Source organism: Capra hircus, chromosome 7 (genome assembly GCF_001704415.2).
Source record: "Capra hircus breed San Clemente chromosome 7, ASM170441v1, whole genome shotgun sequence".
Taxonomy (NCBI): domain Eukaryota; kingdom Metazoa; phylum Chordata; class Mammalia; order Artiodactyla; family Bovidae; genus Capra; species Capra hircus.
Genome location: NC_030814.1, coordinates 17,796,759 through 17,816,194, shown reverse-complemented (window position 1 = coordinate 17,816,194; position 19,436 = coordinate 17,796,759).

The following is a 19,436-nucleotide window of genomic DNA, read 5'->3' as shown; positions in this document are numbered from 1 at the left end:
CATTTAGGTCAAAACAAGATTCTTCTTGAAAATCCCAGCATGCTTCACGTGGATTTTAACTTGAAGTCAGTTTTATCAATTTTCAGAGGATTTCTTTTCTATTTTAATCAAAAAGTGAAGCTGCAGTAAATATTCCCCCCAAAAAAAGCCCGCCAAAATCTATTTTAATATGTAATTTCAGCATGTAATACTATCCTTGATATCAAGGTCAATATTTTAATTAAATGTATCATCTTCTCTTGAAAATGTAGAAATTTCACTAATATGTAAGAAATTATAAAGGTGCCTATTTTCTATGGAATTGTTACTTCTGTGCCTTGGAATTTAGCGATCCCACATGCGAACTGGGAGCCATGCAGCTCTGCTCATGAAGACACGGTGTATTCCTCGCTCTGCTACCAAGCGCCAAGGTGAGTGATGGGGGACAGAGGATGATGCTATGAACATTGATTTACAGAAACATCTTTGCTTTTCCTGTCAAGGATTCTTATACTGGTTGCAGTCTCATATCTTAATACAGTTTTTGAATCAACATTAACTAGTATGAGGTGATATAATAAAATACAAGGGCAAAGAACACAGCATCAAGCTACCTGGGATTTTATACCACATCTTCCACCTACCAACTACATGCCCTGAAACAAGTTACATATCCTGCCTTTGCCTCAGTTTCCTTGTCTATAAAATGGACGTAAAATTATAATTTTTACACTGGATTATTTTGAGGATTAAATGAAATAATACATGAATGGTCCTGAAAGAAAGGTGCTTGGAACATACTAAGTCTTCAATAAATATTATGTATAAAATAGTACTGTATGATAGGCCTTAGTTTTAACTGAGTTAATTTGAACTATTTTTTAGTATCTTCAGCATTTTAAAGCTGTTAATAGATGCATGTTTTAATAATACCAAAGACCTTCTTGACATAGTATTACTAAAAATATTTTGTAATTGTTCTGGTATCAGACAGCCAAATCTGGAAATATTTAGAAACTATTAACTTTATGAAAGACAGACCTGAGAACGTAGAACCAGACAACTTAGAAGCAAGCTTCCTGATAGAATGTTTTTAAAATTCCCCTGGAGATAATATTGTGAGTTTAAAATAGAATAATGAAGAGATCATGTCATACTCCTTGGGACCTGTAACTGATATTAATGAAGACAAGTTTAATATTCAAATATTTTTCAAATTACACTCAGTATACAATTGTTCTTTACTGTGAACTATTTTCTTGTATTCAGACTTTAGCATGTATTCTCTACTGACAACTTTTAAATACCATATTAAATATATGAAAAGAATCCTACTTGAAGAAGTAGCTTAATATCTAGAAGAAACTGTCAAATATGTCCATAATCCAAACGTTTCCTCAATAAACCGTGCATAAAGTGAAAGTGTTAGTTGCTCAGTCGTGTCTAACTCTTTCTGACCCCATGGAATGTAGCTCGCCAGTGCATAGGCATAGTAAATTAGTACCAATGACACCTATTCTGTGTCTCTGGGCTGCAGCCTCTCCCCAAGTTCAAGGTTACCTTGGTTGAAACCAAGCTGTCCTCTAAAGGGGCCAAGGTCAGAAGAGATGGGGCTGATCTACCACCATCTCAGGGTTATATAGTTCAGTATAAATTATTTCCTAATCCTGTTCATTATTATTTACTTCCAAGGGCATAGACGGTGCTGGAAACATAAATCTTAAAAATATTTTGATATTTTTAATTTAATAACGGTTGAAAAGAGCCATGTTTCAATTTTTCAGAGATGAACTATAGAACTTTGTTAACCCACTGTATTAAATTGGCTAATGAACCACACAAGATATTTTTAAATACCTGTTAGATATAGTCACATGACCTCTCAAATAATACACTCTAATTTTGTCCAAACTGCCACCCAATATGAAATGATGAGACTGATCAGATTGTGATATCTTCTGATGGAAACTGAGTAATTTGAGGATGATAAGTTACAGTAGCATCTGTGAGAAGAGTTGGGTATAAAGCTTCCTCCTGCCCTTACAAGCACACCCTACATCCTTGTGAAACCTTTGTATATAATAATTTTCTAAATTGGTTATTAAAATCAGTATTATTTTAGAGTAATTCTTTTTCTAGGCTATCCCTTCGCTTTTATTTTCTGCGTATGGAAGCACACTCATTTAATCTTTAGGATTCAAAGTCATCGTGGAAGGAAAAAAGTCTCAATACCTTAGTGAATCATTTGTAGCTGAAGGCGGCCTTTGTTCCCAGCCACCGGTTAGACTGCACTTTCATAGCCTGGTGCCTCTACCAGAGCCCTTGATATATTCACGTAAATGATGGAAGATACGTGAGACGTGAAGGTGACACGTGCGTCTCCAGGAGGAAACTGATACCCTGGATGCTCGCTCAGGAGCCATCCTGGCGTTAGCTGCACATGCAGCCATCCGGCTGCCCTCCCGGCTGGTAGGGAGGTGTTTAGGAGCAGCTGTCAGCAGAAAGAGGTAGAAAAAGGGGCGAGGTCTCTTCAATTCACAGAACTAAAAATGGTTCATGAAAATCTCCAGTACTGTCTACTGAGAGCTGCCTTCTTTGCAAGATTCCTGACGGAGGGCCTCCATACTTCTTTAGCCTCCCAGCTTATCAGTTTCGCGGCAATGTATTACTCGGCCACCGCCTGGCAAGTGAACCAGAACAATTTGAGGTTAATTCAGCTCTCTCAGCAATCATAAAAGTTTGTTCGTTCGTAGATTCAACAGTGAACTTGTTACTGATTAGGCCAACTCAAAAAATCTGCACTTTCGTCATTTCAAAACGATTTAATTACCTTTTCCTAATGCAGTATATATGCCCCATTTGCCAAGACAAAAGAGCTATTATTCAACATGAAAAAATATATATATCGCTGTGGCAAGCACAGTAACTTTTAATGTTTTCACCGCTGAACTGTCAAAATGTGAATGTTCCCACCCCCTGAAAAGCATGGAGCTATAGAATAACCTTCACTTTTATAGTAAGAGGTTTCTAGAATATGACAAAGAAAACATAGCAATTTCAGCCAGGTCATAATTTAGTATAAAATAAAACAAGACATTTAAACCCAGGGAAGAAAAAAAAAAAAAATCCGGGAGTGGTAGAACTATCAAACTATGTGTGCAATTTCCTTGTGCTCAAATTGCATTTTCTCCCTTCAGTGTTAGATGGAGCAGGGTCTTGCCCTCTAGATTAGAGACTTTTGCATTAGAGGAAACTAGGTTATGTCTTCCACTGTCAGAGGCAGAAATTATGAGCTGGAGTGCATTTTAGCCAGTCACTATGAAAAATGTTAGCCCAAGGGGATAATAATTAGAACTGTTTTTGTCAGGTGACTGCATTTTAAGCAGTGATGTGTCTGAGAATCTAGCTGAGGGGTTTAATATAAATATAAATATTTTTTTCAGTCAGCATTGTGGCTTGATTTTTTTTTTTTCGCTTTGCTTTTTATTTCAAAAGTAAGCACTTTCCAGAAATTATCAGCTAAAAACGCCCTACAGTTTAGCATTATGTGACCTGATAATATAATAGCATACTCCAGCAGCCTGAGAAGTTAATGCATAAAACTATAAACTAACTCATTATGAGATCATCATACATTTATGGACACAAACAACTAGTCTGCTTATAAAACTCTAAGTGCAAACATAACAGTTTTGCTTCTAAATTATTATTTTACTTATTTAAGAAGTTATTCAATAGAGTTTAATGTTGTAGTTCACACAAATAAAGGTATAATAATGCATCTTATGGGCTTTTGGAATACTTCAAGGTTGGGTGGCACCTCTGGGGTCAGGGGCCCCTAGTTGAGTGGGTAATCTGGGAGTTCTGTTATTATTTATTAAGTTGTCCAAATCTGAATATACCCCTTTTTGACAAGAATGGATCATTTTAATATTTGTTCCCATTACAAAAACATTATGAAAAGATGGGGATGAATGGAAACAATCTCCTCTCCTTTAGCTTATAAGCTTTAATAAAGACTATCCTTTTGTTCTTACAATAACTGTTTCCTTACAAATAAATGAATCACTTTAGATTATGAGCTTCTCAGAACAAAAGATCAAGTTTCCTATAGGCTCTTTAAAATACTACATAGACCTTCTCATCATAGTATAAATAATGAATAATTACAAAATCTTGTTCTTGAAAATTAGCTTTAATTATTTTATGTCACATGAAAAATGCCAATAATTCAGAAGCAATTCTCTAGGACCATTCTAATTTACCTGTCATGAGCAGATTCAACATTTTTAAACGTTCTATCTAAAAAGGGTTCCGGCAGAAAAGTTTTATCATTTATCGTAACCAATTACGAGCACGACATCTCTCGCCAATCAGAAACACGATCTTCCAAGCATAAGTGTAGGCTGTGTGAATGTATTTCCCCACTGCGTAACTCACCTCCTCTTGCTCCGCAGCACTCATATTTGAATCTTTCTGTTCGAACTCTAAGTGACTGTTGAAAAAGACTGCTTTAAACTCTCTATCAAGAATAATTCTCTCCTCTCAAAGGATCTTACAAAGAGATCCTTCCTCCCTCTTTCTCAAGAGGCTATCTAGGTATAAGAGAATGCTCTCATGTCCAGAGAAAGAACTGCTTGCGGCTGTGTACTAATATCTGGGGCTCCACTGGCCTCTACTGATCCAGCTGTTTCTCTCTCCATCAGGCTTCTGGGTATCCCATACCAGCATCCAACACATTATATTTTATACTGCTTAGTGCTCTGGGGGTTTAGAGAGGCTTAGGATCTTGGTGGCACCGTTCCCAAAGCGTTTCTGTAACAAGTCCCGTGCCCTGTAGCATCCTTATCCTTACTCCACACTGAGTCTGTTAGTATTAGGAGACTTAAGTAGTCACAGAATTCCTAGATACTATCTCATGAGCCATGGGAACCCAGGCGCATTACTTAGCTCTCTTGTCTAGAGGCTTCCTTCAGTCATTCCTAATTTACAGGTCATGTGATGCTATATTTGTGTTGTATCATGATCAACACGGGAACCCAAGGAATTTGAAATTTTCCCCAGAACAGATCCTGAAACAAGTAGCAAGCTTAACCTAACCCCCAATCCATGAATCCCACAACTGTAATCAGATTTTTCTGCCAGCCCTCACTTCACCCCAACCCAAAGGGTTTGAACTCCATGACGTAAATTCAAGGACACTCTCATCTGACCGCTTACCATTCACACCCGCTCTGTCTTACCAATTCTCAGACCAAATTTTCTTTCCCTTCTCCCAAGACCATCACCTCACCATGTTACTCATCCCACTTGGTTTAAATCACTCATCCCTTTGTTTAAATCACTCTCCCCTTCACTGCCTCATTTGTGGTGGAGGAATGTCTGCAAAGTAAACCAGATTAGCATGGAGAGAAAAGATAGCAGAGGTGTGCTGGCGAGCGTGTTGTCTCCCAGCACCTCCTGGTTTCTTCCTTACCCTCTTCCATACCTCAGAGGCAAGAAAACCTGCAAAGCTCCATCTCCCAGACTCCCTTGCAACCTGATTTTCTGTTAAGTTTCATCAGTGGGAGGCACTGATAGGATGCTGGAGAAAACAAGAAGCCAGGTTTTTGGGGTGGTTTTTTTGTTTTTGTTTTTGTTTTTTTTGCAGATTCTAACAGCAATTTTAGCATCAGCCATGGTTTCAGTGAAGTGTAGTTCCAAGTTGTACTCAGGTAACTCACCTTCAACATCAGCAGCCTCAGCTTCACTCGGATCCCAAGGAAACATTATTTTTTTTCCTTTGGGCCCCCAGGCCTACAGGTGGTAGTGCTTTTATATACCTACTACTCTCCAGGTAACCTTCCCCAGGAGTGCCTCCAGCTTTCTAGTACTCTGTAGCTATATTAAATTAACTCTGCTTGAAATTCCTCAAGTGGATTCTGTTTGTCTGATTAAACACTGACTGATACCAGAAATATGTCAATCATATGAGTTCTATTATACTTAAACAATGTCTACCTATTGAAGTATTATGAGTTGCTTTTAAAAAATATCTTTACAGTGGTTCAAGAGAATGTAATGAAGACCTTTGGAGTAATACCGACTCACCATCATGACTGCCCAAAGAGAAGTTTTACTTACAAAGTAATTATTCCACCAGGGCCGAAATGGTGTCTGCAGCAGAGAATGAAAAACACTAGTCATTATGACTCAGTTTCTTGCCATCCATTTCCTCAAATCATAGGCTGCCTCTACCCTTTAAAAATTGTCTCTGAACTTAGGAAGAAATTCCAGAAGCGTTTTTGGGGTTCTGTTGTTCCCCGTCTGATGACTCTCCTTGTCTTTAAGCACATATGGAAATAAGAACCACAGAGTTCTGACTTTCTTTCCCTGCTCCGTACAGCACCACATGTGATACCACTCACCCACTCCCAAATTTCTCTTACTTTGAACAATTTGTAGCCCAGCATGCCAGAATGCCATTAATCACCTGCAGAAATAGGAGAATGCTGTGGTCCAAGGACTCAAAGAGCAATAAAGGCACACACACACATCCAATTACTCATCCCCTTTTCCTTTCAAGCCAGGGGCCTGTTAAGTGGAGGAAACGGGTTTATTTTATCTTTCTATCTTAAGGCCTGTTTTATTCCCCAAGTCGAAAGGCATGTGAACAACTTCTAGGATTTGTATAAAACCGTAGAATTATAGAAGTAAAAACACCACTAGAAATCATACTGTTCCACCTCCTCATTTACAGATGGTTGTCTCTAACATTCATCGCCTTTATCATAAGTTCTTTTACCTTCCTGACTGCTCTATGAACTCCTTGAGGGAAGGATCTGATTTTCATCTTGACAGCCTCTGTGTCTAGCACGGTGCCTAAAATACAGGAAGTATTCAAGAAATGCTTCTTAGAAGTAGACAAATAGGTGAACAAGTGAGTGGATTCTTGAATGAATGAATTACTGAGAAGTTTAATATATTGTCTGAGAACACACAGCTATAAGCAGTTTAGTGAGGATTTGTTGTGGTTCTTACTGTTTAGTAGCCAAGTCATGGCTGACTCTTTTGTGACCCCGTGGACTGTAGCCTGTCAGGCTCCTCTGTCCGTGGGATTTTCCAGGTAAGAATACTGGAGTGGGTTGACATTTCCTTCTGCAGGGGATCATCCTGCCCCAAGGACCAAACTGGTGTCTTCTGCTTGGCAAGTGAACTCTTTACCATTGAGCCTCCTAGGGATTCTTCTAATGAAGATTAGATAACATCTAATCATATCTGATTCTAGGTCCAGTATTCTTTTCCCTCTCTTCACTAAACATTAGAAGCATTTTTAACGTTTTTGCAGAAAACAATGTTTAGTCATTTTGCCTTCCGAGAAATGTAGAAATGTGGGTGAAACAAGAAGAGAGGCTGAACTATGTGTCAGACAGGGAAAGAGAAAGTAAAGGGCTCAGTACTTAGCACAAGGTTCAAAAGCAACAGTCAAGTCCGTAAGACCAATTAGAAAGTAGAAGAATCAGGCAAGCATGATAGAGAAGTAATACTGGATACAGTTACATTAAAAGCTCAATTTCCAATGTGGTCAGTCTGTGCCAATTTATGGAAAATGTAGCATATGTAAATAACTGGATTTTGACTTTTTTTCCAGGGTAGAGATAAGATCACTGTCTGTCTTCATTATTGTATTCCCCCCCCAGGAACAGTACATCCTACTTATATAAATTGTGGGGGGAAAAAGAAGACCATGAGATATGCAACTGCTCTTTCAGAATTCTAATGCTCTAGAAGCATTGCTGATTTTAATGTATAATACTCAGGGAGACATATATTCAATTAGTTGCTCTCTCAACATGAACATGTGTAATTTGTAAACCAAAAAGCAATTAAAAATGGAAAATTAGGAGGGTAAACAAATGTCACTGAAAGATAAATACTATTAAAATTTTGTTACGAAAACATTTCAATTCCTTGGTGTTTATTTTAAACCCAACTGGAAATTACAAACCACATCATCTAATCTAAGATTCAAAACAAAATTGTATACTCTTATTTACACCCAGAAATTTTGGTAGAAAGTTAACACACCACGATTGATAGAAGAGCCTAGTATGCCACCATTTGGTTATATATTTCAGTTTTTCTCAATAAATGATGAAGTAGAAATGTGACATTTGCTATTATCACTGACAGTTAATTCTGTGAACTTGTTAATATTTTTCAGACATCCCAAGATTTATATTTTTTTCACTCTCATGAAAGTGAGAGTTTAAATACCAAATCTTTCCTTTCTTTGAAAAAATAAATGCTATCCTATACCTCCCAAGGTTAATCTGTGTCCTTGCACCTCCAATGAAACCATGGCAAGAATATTTTTTATTGCTCTGCCATGTCTAAAATTGCTTAGTCCACACTCTTAGACACATCATTTTTCAAACTCAAACTTCTAAGTTTCATCAGAGAAGATCACATTAAACTAGATGCAAAGTGAATGACTACTAACTCATGTTCTAGGGCTGTGTGCCTTTATTCACCAGATAAGCCCATATGGTTTAGGTTGAAGAGATAATCTTGCAGGAAGCACTGTTAAGATACCATAGACTTTGAATGATTCTTTGGCCAACTGAAGAATTTTTTTTCCTGGAAATTGTAACATCTGTAGAGCTCTGGTCCTCACCATTTGACTGGTGATGGATATAGTTTCAAATAAATGATCTATATTTACAGCCTTGACTTTCTTATCTCCTCTTAATTCTCAGCCTATTGCACTGGCTTTTTCTCCCAACTCTGAAAGTCATGCTAGGAGGAGGGGGTAAAAGAAACCTGTAACAGGATAAATTTTGTCCTCTCAAAATTCACATGCTGAGGTTCTAACCTCCAGTACCTTAGAACGTGACCTCATTCAGAAACATGGCATTGGCAGATGATAAAGTTATGTTGAGGTCATTAGGGCGGGCCCTAATGGAATATATCTGCTGTCCTTATAAACAGGAGGAATTTGGACACAAAGACACACACAGGGATGACACCATGAGGAAGATGAAGGCAGAGACTGGGGTGATGCACTGACCAGCCAAGGAATGCCAAAGATCACCAGCACACCAGCACAAGCTAGGAAAGAGGCATGGGGCTCATTCTTCCTCATAGAACTCACTTCAGTTCAGTTGCTCAGTTGTGTCCGACTCTTTGCGACCCCATGAGTCGCAGCACGCCAGGCCTCCCTGTCCATCACCAAATCCCAGAGTTCACTCAGACTCACATCCATCGAGTCGGTGATGCCATCCAGCCATCTCATCCACTGTCGTCCCCTTATCCTCCTGCCCCCAATTCCTCCCAGCATCACAGTCTTTTCCAATGAGTCAACTCTTCTTCTATCACCAGTCACATCCACAGCTGGGTATTGTTTTTGCTTTGGCTCCATCCCTTCATTCTTTCTGGAGTTATTTCTCCACTGATCTCCGGTAGCATATTGGGCACCTACTGACCTAGAAGGGATCAACGCTGCTGACACCCTGATCTTGGACTACTAGCCTCCAGAACTGGAAGGCAATACATTTCTGAAACTTTTGGGTAGTGACCTAGTTTGTGGTACTTTGTTACAACAGCCCAAGGAAACAAAAAACAAACAAAAAAGCCCATTGTAGCAAAGATCAAAGCTGGAGAGGACTCCCCTCTTCTAGCAATGAAGGCTTAGCCTCCAAGTTCCACACTCAGTCCTTTCCTCCTGGGGAAATCTCAGCCATCCATAGCCTCCACTGTCACTGAAGATCAAGTATTTCCAAATCTACCACTAGTCCTATCTCTTTTCTTTGATCCAAATATGCATCTTGTAATCTGTCAGTTGATATCTCCAAGTAATTTTCCTGCAAGTACTGCAGTTAATGTCACTCCAAAACTGCTGCTGCTTCCAGTAAACACTATCTTATTAGTTAATAGCATCACCATCCACCCAGTCAACTAGCTCCATATGATTATGCTTAATGCTTCCTTCTCTCTCTGTCCCTCCATCAAGTAGGACCAATTAAATCTACCTGTGAAGAACTCTTGAATCCATCTCATCTGTTTAGCCACACTGCTACAGCACCTGCGTCAACCCTCACTATTACCTCCCCAACTTCTTCCAGGAATCCTATAAAGCTTCTCCCTGCCTTCAAGCCACTCTCCACACTTGTCACGAAATTACCTTTCTACACATAATCTATCTTGGATAAACCATAGTTAGGTTAAATCACAGCGCTATAGGGGAAGTTTCTTGCTGGTGCATAAATTAGCTCATGCTGGTTTATATCCAATGAGTTTTACATCTCTGCATTTGTTTTATCTGATTCACGTGTTAAAGTGTGTTGGTTTGATAGCAAATCCCATTTGAAAACATATATACCATGGCATTTTCAGCTCAGAGAAGATAGTGTGTGCTTTGAGAAATCTTGAAATAAAAATCAAATATCAAACATGCTATAAGGCTCAGCTCAATTGCTTCTCCTCCTTGAAGATCACCCTAAACTCTACCCTCTCACTGACCCCTCACACTCCTTTTTCCTGCCTCCTCATATTGGTTTATTTTATCTTTGTCATTTCTCCTTATCTTATGGGTTTATGTTCCTCTCTTTTCCCTCCAGTCACACATTCCAACTAAACTGTAATCTGCTTAAGGTCAGGATCTGTACCCAATACATTTTTTTAGCCCTCCTAAGCACATCATACAAAGTGCAAGGCCATTGTCTATGCTCAGTAAATGTAAATTGAATGAGCTCAGTCAAGGAAAGTAATAAGTGAATTTTTTTTCTAAATGCACCATGCCTCTGGAAACCCACAGTGCTCACATTTTGTGTTATGAGCTCATTTTAAAGTGATTCGATGCCTTTTATTGGCTAATGTCCGCCATGTGGTAATGTCTTCATTTGCTGAGTTGATGTTCCAAATCTTACAATTCTTTGTCATAATTATTAGTTTTCCCCCTGAATTTTGTGCTTCATTGAGGTTTTAAAGGGTAAAATTAACCTCCCAGCTTTTCCTCCATAAATTTATAATTTCATTGTGATTTCATTGCTATATTGGCTTCCATTTCAGAGGTTTGTCCAAAGTTTAGGTGATTATGTGTCTGTTGTTTTTCTCCTCTCACAGATGCGGTTATTTCCTTACCATCTAGTTTGCTCAACTGTACAGCTATAGACACAGCAACATGAGGAATTCTAACTATTATTTACTTAGAAAAGATCTGTTAAGGGAAATGGAACATTGTTCAACCTGTGTTAAAATTAGACCCACATTTATGAAAATACAGACCCCATTCACCCAATATTCTTCCCTGCTTTAGTATCTGTTTATCTGCCATTAGTCAACATTTGCTGCAGAACACAACACTGTAAAAAGGACATCAAGTTCTTAAGGGATATTTTAAGAACAAAATTTTTTAGCCTCTAAACAATGTAAGCATTTGATTACTTGAGCTGGAAATATACGGCTCAAATTTCACTTAAAGTTATACATGATTATATACATTAAGAAATGTGTCTTGAGGTTCTTCATTACTCAATATCGGGTCAAACTGTTGTAGGGACTCAAACTACTTTCCATGATTGCTTGTGGGCAGACCCCTAAAAGTGCTTTGTAGGTAGGAAAAAAAAAAAAAACCACTCATCTATAGGATCAGAAAAGCTACTTCAGCCTGGATGCAAACTAAACTTGAATCAATCATAATACTTCTTGAGACTTCATAGGGGAAAAACAGAATACTCAGATTCATCTCACCTCAGTTTATCCTTTGCAAAATCAATATATAGAAATCTGCTTCATCTATGCCTCTGAATGCCTCCAATCCCAAACCCTGCACCCACCCAGCTACCACCCCTATATATTACATTTTCCTTTCTCAAACTGTGGAACCAGTTTTAGCCCCATCAGAAGGAGAAGAAGAAACTGGGCCAGTAACTCAGTAAGTAGTTCAGCATCAAGTGGGTCTTTCTCCACATCTTCTAAAAACCAGACATGCTAATTTACCCTTGATAAAAACTGTGCCTGAGAACTATGGTTTTAGTAACAGCATTCCATTGCTTCTGAGGCTCTCTCTGGTCTGCTTCCCCTTAAACTAGATAGCTCTCTGGTTCCCAAAATGTGGTTCACAGCCCAGCAGCATCAGCGTCATTTGGGAACTTAGTTCAGTTCAGTCGCTCAGTCGTGTCTGACTCTTTGCGACCCCATGGACTGCAGCATGTCAGGCCTCCCTGTCCATCAAGTTGGTGATGCCATCCAACCATCTCATCCTCTGTCATCCCTGTCTCCTCCTGTCTTCAATCTTTCCCAGCATCAGGGTCTTTTCCAATTAGTTGGTTCTTTGCATCAGGTGGCCAAAGTATTGGAGTTTCAGCTTCAGCATCAGTCCTTCCAACAAATACTCAGGACTGATTTCCTTTAGGATTGAGTGACTGGATCTCCTTGCAGTCCAAGGGACTCTCAATAGTCTTCTCCAACACAATTCAAGAGCATAATACAAATAATTGGGCCCCAACCCAAATCTATTCCATCAAGAACTCTGGGGGTAGAATTCAGCAGTTGGTATTTCAACAAACTCTCCAGGTAATTTTGATTAGTACTCAGACGTGAGAACTTCTGGGCTAGGTTCTTTAGCTCAAATTCCTTTTATTTCCATATGCTCTCTGCTGTCTTTTAGTCCCTCACCTCTAACAGAGAAAACTTCTTTTGGAAAAGAAAGAGTGGTAACAGGAAAGATTTTTAACACCAGTTTCCAATGTATGACTTTGGCAAGAGGGAAAGAGATTGAAAAAGGAGTGAGACAGGCTTCGCTGTGCAATTTTACTGTGGAAAAGCTACGGTAAACGCAGCCATGATATATGAAAAAAAAATTGAGAGCTATCAAAGGAGAAATTTCAAAGTTAGGACTATACTCCGGCCCCTGGCATTTTCAGAAGGACACAAATTACAAAAAACAACTTAATTTACTTTTTGGTAGCTGGGCTATTTCTTTTAATTCAACACCACAGAGACTACACCATATGGAGACCAAATTGATATTCAGGTTTGACAAGGAAGTGACCTGCCCGGCTCAGTGTGTTATGGAGCAGGAACAGCATGGGACAGAAAGAGAAGAATCAGTAACCTCATTTCTTCCCCCTTTGCCTCTTCTCAGATATTGTTCACTCAATTATCCCCACTCTCCCTTTCATCTTTTAACCTCCCTTCTCAATTGGTTCCTTCTCCCTCAGTATGTAAACCTATGGACATCAAAGCCGTATCTTTATAAAGCCTGTTTTAATCAGGCAACCACCCATAGGCACTACCCTAAATACGATCTTCTATTCACTTATAAGTGTCTATAGAAAGGGATCCACCTTTAAAAATCTCAATTTAGCCCCTCTTGTTGATTCCTTAACCTAGTTTAACACAGCTTCATTCCCTCCGTGGAAAGGACTTTCTACCACCACGTCCATCAGTGACCCACTTCTCAAATCCATGGGTAGTTTTTAGCCTTTCCTTGTTCTCTCTAGAGTCTAATCTGTTCAACAGTCCTCCTTGAAACACGTTCTTCTCACTTCCCTGACAAAGAAATTCTCTATTCCTTCTTCTTCTTTTTCTCTATGGATAGTTCTTCCCAACCCTTTTATGCTCATCTTCTTCAATCCTTGTAAGTCGTGAGGCTTCCCAAAATTCAATTCTTAACCCTCTTCTCTTCTCACCCTCTGCATGCTTCCCAAGCAGTTTTACCTCCAACTACAATCTTTCTTGTTTCCCCAACCTAATTTGCCCCCATCATTCTTCTGTCTTCAGACTCTTAAATCCAATTTCCCAGTAGATTATATTCATCTCAGAATGCCAACAAATGGGGACTCATCATCCTTCCCTCAAAACTGTATTATCTCCGTGTTCTGTTACTCTTTGCAAAACCGATAACTGAGCCTTTATTTATATTTATCCTACATTTCTTCTTCTTCTTTAACCCCCATCAATAAAAACTGCATTGTCTCTATCCTCACTGCAAGCCCTTATTGCATACTCTCTCGCCTAAATTATTATAATAGCCTCATATCTTGGGTCTCTCCCCTTCATGCTAGTGAAAGTGATAAAATATATAAATGAGAATGAATTTAATTCCATCAAATTGTCACATAGTTTCCCACCAGAAAGCTAAAAGACAAGAGGCTAGGGTATTTATGGGTAACGAATAGAGGGGCAGGGCCATCTGCGGTGTGGAGGACGTGGGGAGCATCCCGGGATGTGGGCAAAGGTGACCAGAAAGGCCAGTAATCATGGTCTGTGCTCCTGTAATAGGCTGCAGCCTCTGCTCTGCTCTGCTCAGTAACCTCACCTGAGGATGGAGTTCTCAGCCCTCCAACATCAAAAGGTGATGTCAGACATCAGATCAGACACTGGCGCATGCCCAGTTACAGGGGCCATGCTGCTATCCAGTCTTTACCAGCTCAGCACAAACTAGGCACAGCTGACTTCAATTCCTGGCAAACAACTCCAGGCCACCATCTTTGTGTTTACACTCTCTGCAGGCCTGGAGGACATGAAAGTCTTTTTTTAGCAACACTTAAAACTAATTAATTAGTGAAGGCAGGTAAAATGGATTTGACTATTGATTACCCATGGTTTCACTTTGAGCAGCCTAACTAATACAGCTGGACAAATTCAGCATGTATAAGGGAACAGTTCCCTAAATTGTATCTTACTAAAGAGTTTACCAATTCCAAGGGGAGAAAAATTAAGTTAATTTCAAAAATTCAAAATATACACATTCGTTCTTGTGTACAGTCTATTCTATTCAACTCAGCCTTGCAATTCTTTTTATAAATATGCCACTTCATAGCCCCTTCAAATACTGTTGCAGATAGATATTTGAGTTAGGTGAACACAAACAACTGTTGAAGTCAAGGTTCTTATGCCCAAAGTGGCAAGAGAAAGAGAAGAGAACGCTACAGACTTGACTAGTCTGCTCTTAATTCTGACTGCTTAGGTCACGTTACACAAGCACAGCTGGTTCTACATATTTGTTTCCGATGAATGGCCACAAAGGGAAATTAAAACTATGACAACCTACCTCTCCAAGCCCCTATGTCTACTCCCATCTCCTAAGGGAAGGGGCAGGGATAGGCATTACATAAAAAATGATTTGGATGCACTATCATTCACTATTAGAAGCAACTATTTACCTTTATTCAGCTTTTTATTTAACATAGAGCTTAATATGTTGCCTTTTACCTAGTGAGTGGGTGATTCAAGTATTTCTAAAGTGAACAAACTAAATCATTTTATAATGCCAACTGCACATTAGTATTTTTTCTTTTTTTTACCTCATTATTTTATATTGGAGCATAGAGGAGCCTGGCAGGCTACAGCCCATAGGGTCGCAAAGAGTTGGACACGACTGAAGCAACTTAGCACATAGCCACTTCACAACGTTGTGACAGTTTCAGGTGGACTGCAGAGGGACTCAGCCATACATTATACATGTATCCAGTCTCCCCCCAGACTCCCCTCCCAGTTACTGAATAGAAAGCATTTCCTTCCTATTACTTTATTACTCTTGCCACTGACACTCTGAGAACAGACAAGACAATCTGGCACGCACTGGAATTTAATTATAGGCTAAATATGGTACGGTGGCCAGCTACAAAGTCCTGAAAGGGATATGTTGAAAATTTATTGCTAAACTAGGAAAGATATGCAAAATATATCAAAGCACGCACAGATTACTGTGCTCATGAAAGACACTATGCTGTCCTAGTCACAGTGATGCCTGTCTACCTCCAGGAAACTGACAATTTAGAACGGAAGTAATCCTATGGGGCTGTAATACAAGGTAACTTGGAGGAGGACCCGCAGAGGCCAGAGAAGACTTCATGGCATTGCACCCAGATCATTGGTTAGGAAACTGGCCCCTGGCACACGGAGGCTGAAGAAGAGACCAATAGGCAGACCACTGCAGGTTGCTAAGTGGCAGGTTTGATAAGTAAGGGAACTCACACCTGAAGCTTGTCTTGTGCAGCTGTGCAAGGTAAGCAGATATCTGCACGCTCCCGCCAGAATCAAAAGTTTCCATAGCGGCCTTAACTGGGTTCAGTCACTATACTGTCCAGATGGTCTCAACACCACCTTGCTCTCTCAAGGCTGTGTCCTTGGAAACAGCTTCTACAGTGGGAACAGTGGGTAGAATGTACATTCCAAGGATGGGGGAGGGGAGAGGGGCCTCCAGTTGGCTGGGTCTGGGTCATAGGTCAACCAGTGGTCACATCCTCTCAACACCTCTTCCTCCAACAACCATGAGAATGAAGGAGTATTCTTTACGGGGGAAAGCAGTTGGATGAGAATTTTCAAAGGTAGCATCCATCGCTGGAGCAAGGGCACCAAGGGTGGAATTCCAACTCTGGGTAAAGGAGTTGCTGGCTCTTTGCTTACTGATCACAATACACAATATTGAAAAAGCAATCTTTGTTTCCCTTTAACTCAGTTACTGGTGCATAGACCCCAGATGTTTTAATAGTTACAGTTATGGAGAGAAAAGGAGAGAGACAGTGTCAGGGAAAACCTGTGAAAGCTGTTAGTGAAATGAAGACTGGAAATGTGGAGCTTGGGACTTTGTTTCAGCTCTGATCCTCACCAACCCACCTGCCATCAGGACACTCAGGATTTCCAAGCCTTGGTTTCCTAGCTTCTAGAATGAGGGAACTAGACCAAGGGGGCCTCCAAAATCCTTTCCAGCTTCAAACATCGACAACAGACTAATTACCTGGTTTCTTGCCTCTGTTTTCCTATTATTTATTAGCAGCTCTAAGCAATAAAAGGAAGTGAAATTTAAACCACGCAATTTTGCTGCTCATCAGCTCTGGGAAAAGGTTTGATTAACCAGGAAGCTGAGGGCTCTGTATTGACTTCAATTATCAACACATTCCCTGCCCACCATTACACCACAGATAACCAAGATTATACCTTTCACAGGCACACTTTAGCTTTGGTTGGACTTCCTTTCTTAGTATCTACGAAATTATTTCATAATCCCATTTGACATTTCTATATAGGTCTGTGAGGTCCTAGAGGCCAGTGTATAATATTGATGAATATTCAACACTAGACACTGAATGATTTGCTAGAATTACCTCAGTCAGTTTCAAACTTGTATTCTGCTCACAGGAAACATTATTTCCTACCCAAGCTCTTGAAATGTGGTTGTTAAAGTGGACAAACAATACTGCTTGTAACATCAAGGTCACAGGTCACAACCACAGCTGTGTTATGTTCATAATCACACCAATAATCAATATTCATGTTGCATTTGTGTGTCAGACACTCTGGTAAATACGTTATAGACTGTGGACTTTCTATTCTTGTCGCTCTGATGCTGGAAAAGGAACTCCATGAGGGCAGGGCTTTCTGTTTTGTTCACAGCGGATCACCCCAGTGCTCTGCACTCTTTGGACACTCAAATGAAGGTGGTGATCTTGAGAGTCCACATCACTGAGCAGCACACGATGATATACGGGTGCTGTATCCTCTGTGAGAATCTGTGCTTTGAGGAAGGCTCTAGATTCTGCCCCTATTATCTACACCGTGATGACCCTGACAAGTTGCTTTATTGTTGGAGCCTCTATTTCCTTCTCTATAAAATAAGCATAATACTAGCACTACCTCATAAAGTGCTGAGGATTGATAGCTACTGCAGCATCACAAACGACCAAAACCAAGGACTTCAAACAATAGCAACCAATCACTTTTACTCACAACTCTGCAATCTGGGTATGGCTCAGCAAGGAAAGGGCTTCCCTGGTGGCTCAGAGGGTAAAGACTCTGCCGGCAATGAAAGAGACCTGGATTCCATCCCTGAGTCAAGAAGATCTCCTGGAGAAAGGAATGCCAACCCACTCCAGTATTCTTGCCTGGAGAAGTCCATGGACAGAGGAGCCTGGTGGGCTACAGTCCACAGTGTCACCCGGTCCAAAGAATCTACAGTCCAAAGAATCAGACACGACTGAGTAACTAACACGTTCACTTTTCACTTTCATCAGGGAAAGCTCCTTTCTGTTCCACAAAGCATCAAGAGTGGCAGTCCACGTGGCATTCCTGGTGGATCAGAGGTAAAGAAGCAGCCTGCCAATGCAGGGGGCACAGGTTAGCTCCCTGGTCAAGGAAGATCCCACATGCCTCAGAGAAACTAAGCCTGTGAGCCACAGCTACTGAGCCTACACGCTGCAACTCCTGAAGCCCACACACCCCAGAGCCCTGCTCTGCAACAAGAGACGCCATCGAATGAGAAGCCCGCACACCACAACTAGAGACTAGCCCCCACTTGCTCCAGCTAGAGAAAAGCCCGCACAGCAACCAAGAACCAACTCAGCCAAAAATAAATAAATTAACTGGCGGGGGGGGGGGGTGGGGGGTGGGGAAGAGTTGACTGTCCAGCTGAAGGCGGACTGATGCACCTACAAGATGGCGCACTCAACCAGCTGGCAAGTGGGGGCTGACTGTTGCCCGGGGGGAGCCTCAGTTCATTTCCATGTAGCCTACACCCCGACACAGCACGCTGGCTGGGTTCTTATGGGGTACGTCTCCAGAGGGGGGAGCCGGGCAAAAATGGTATCCTTTCTCTTAACTTAAACTTTGAAATCTCATAGCATCACTTCTTGCGTACTCTTTCAGTCGGGAAATGGTCGTAAAAGCCACCGAGCTTTGTGGGGAGGAGATGTGCACTCCGCCTCTTGTTGAAGGAGTGACTACATTCTGGAAAAGCGTGAGGGAGAGGAGGCATTGCTGCGGTCATCTGGGGAACGTCGAGTCTGCCACAACCTGCGCCCTTGAATCTGGTTTTCCTCAAAGGAAATTTGTACTTAACTGAGGAATGACTGGAATGTCCAGCTACTCTGCGATTGGGTTAAAGCTGCCCTATCTAAGAGCTTGGGGTAGCAGAGGACTGTTCATTCTTCAGCCGCAACACTGTGTGACGGTTGATAATGGGGTTTTCCCATGCCCCCGTTAGATAGGTAGGGAATTCCCAGGCACTGGGCCATGGATGCCAGAAGGAAACCAATCCATGTATCAGACTGAAAGGTGAAGGGAAGACGAAACCCGGGAACAGATACTGATCACCAATGAAGAAAGAAACTAGCTGCATTTATTGAGCCCTGCTGTAAGGGCTATTTTACTGAGACTGGAAAATCTTCATGCAGTATTGCCTTTCCACTGGCCAAAAAGGCTTTAAGCCATTATAAAGCTTGAAAATTTCACAGCGTACTGTCTCCTCATTTAACCCCCAAAGTGATCCTATCAGTATCATTATCCTAAGAGCATCCGATAAGACTATGCTAAAACTAGCACCCTTGGCATGGAAGGACGGCTTCAGCCACACAGGAGGTGCCAATTTTCTCAGAGAAAGTGCTTCAAGTCCAGTATTCACATTACTCTGACTGCTGACTCCGCTGACTCCCGTCACATGCCGCCAGCCCATCAGCGACTGTGCAGATTGATTC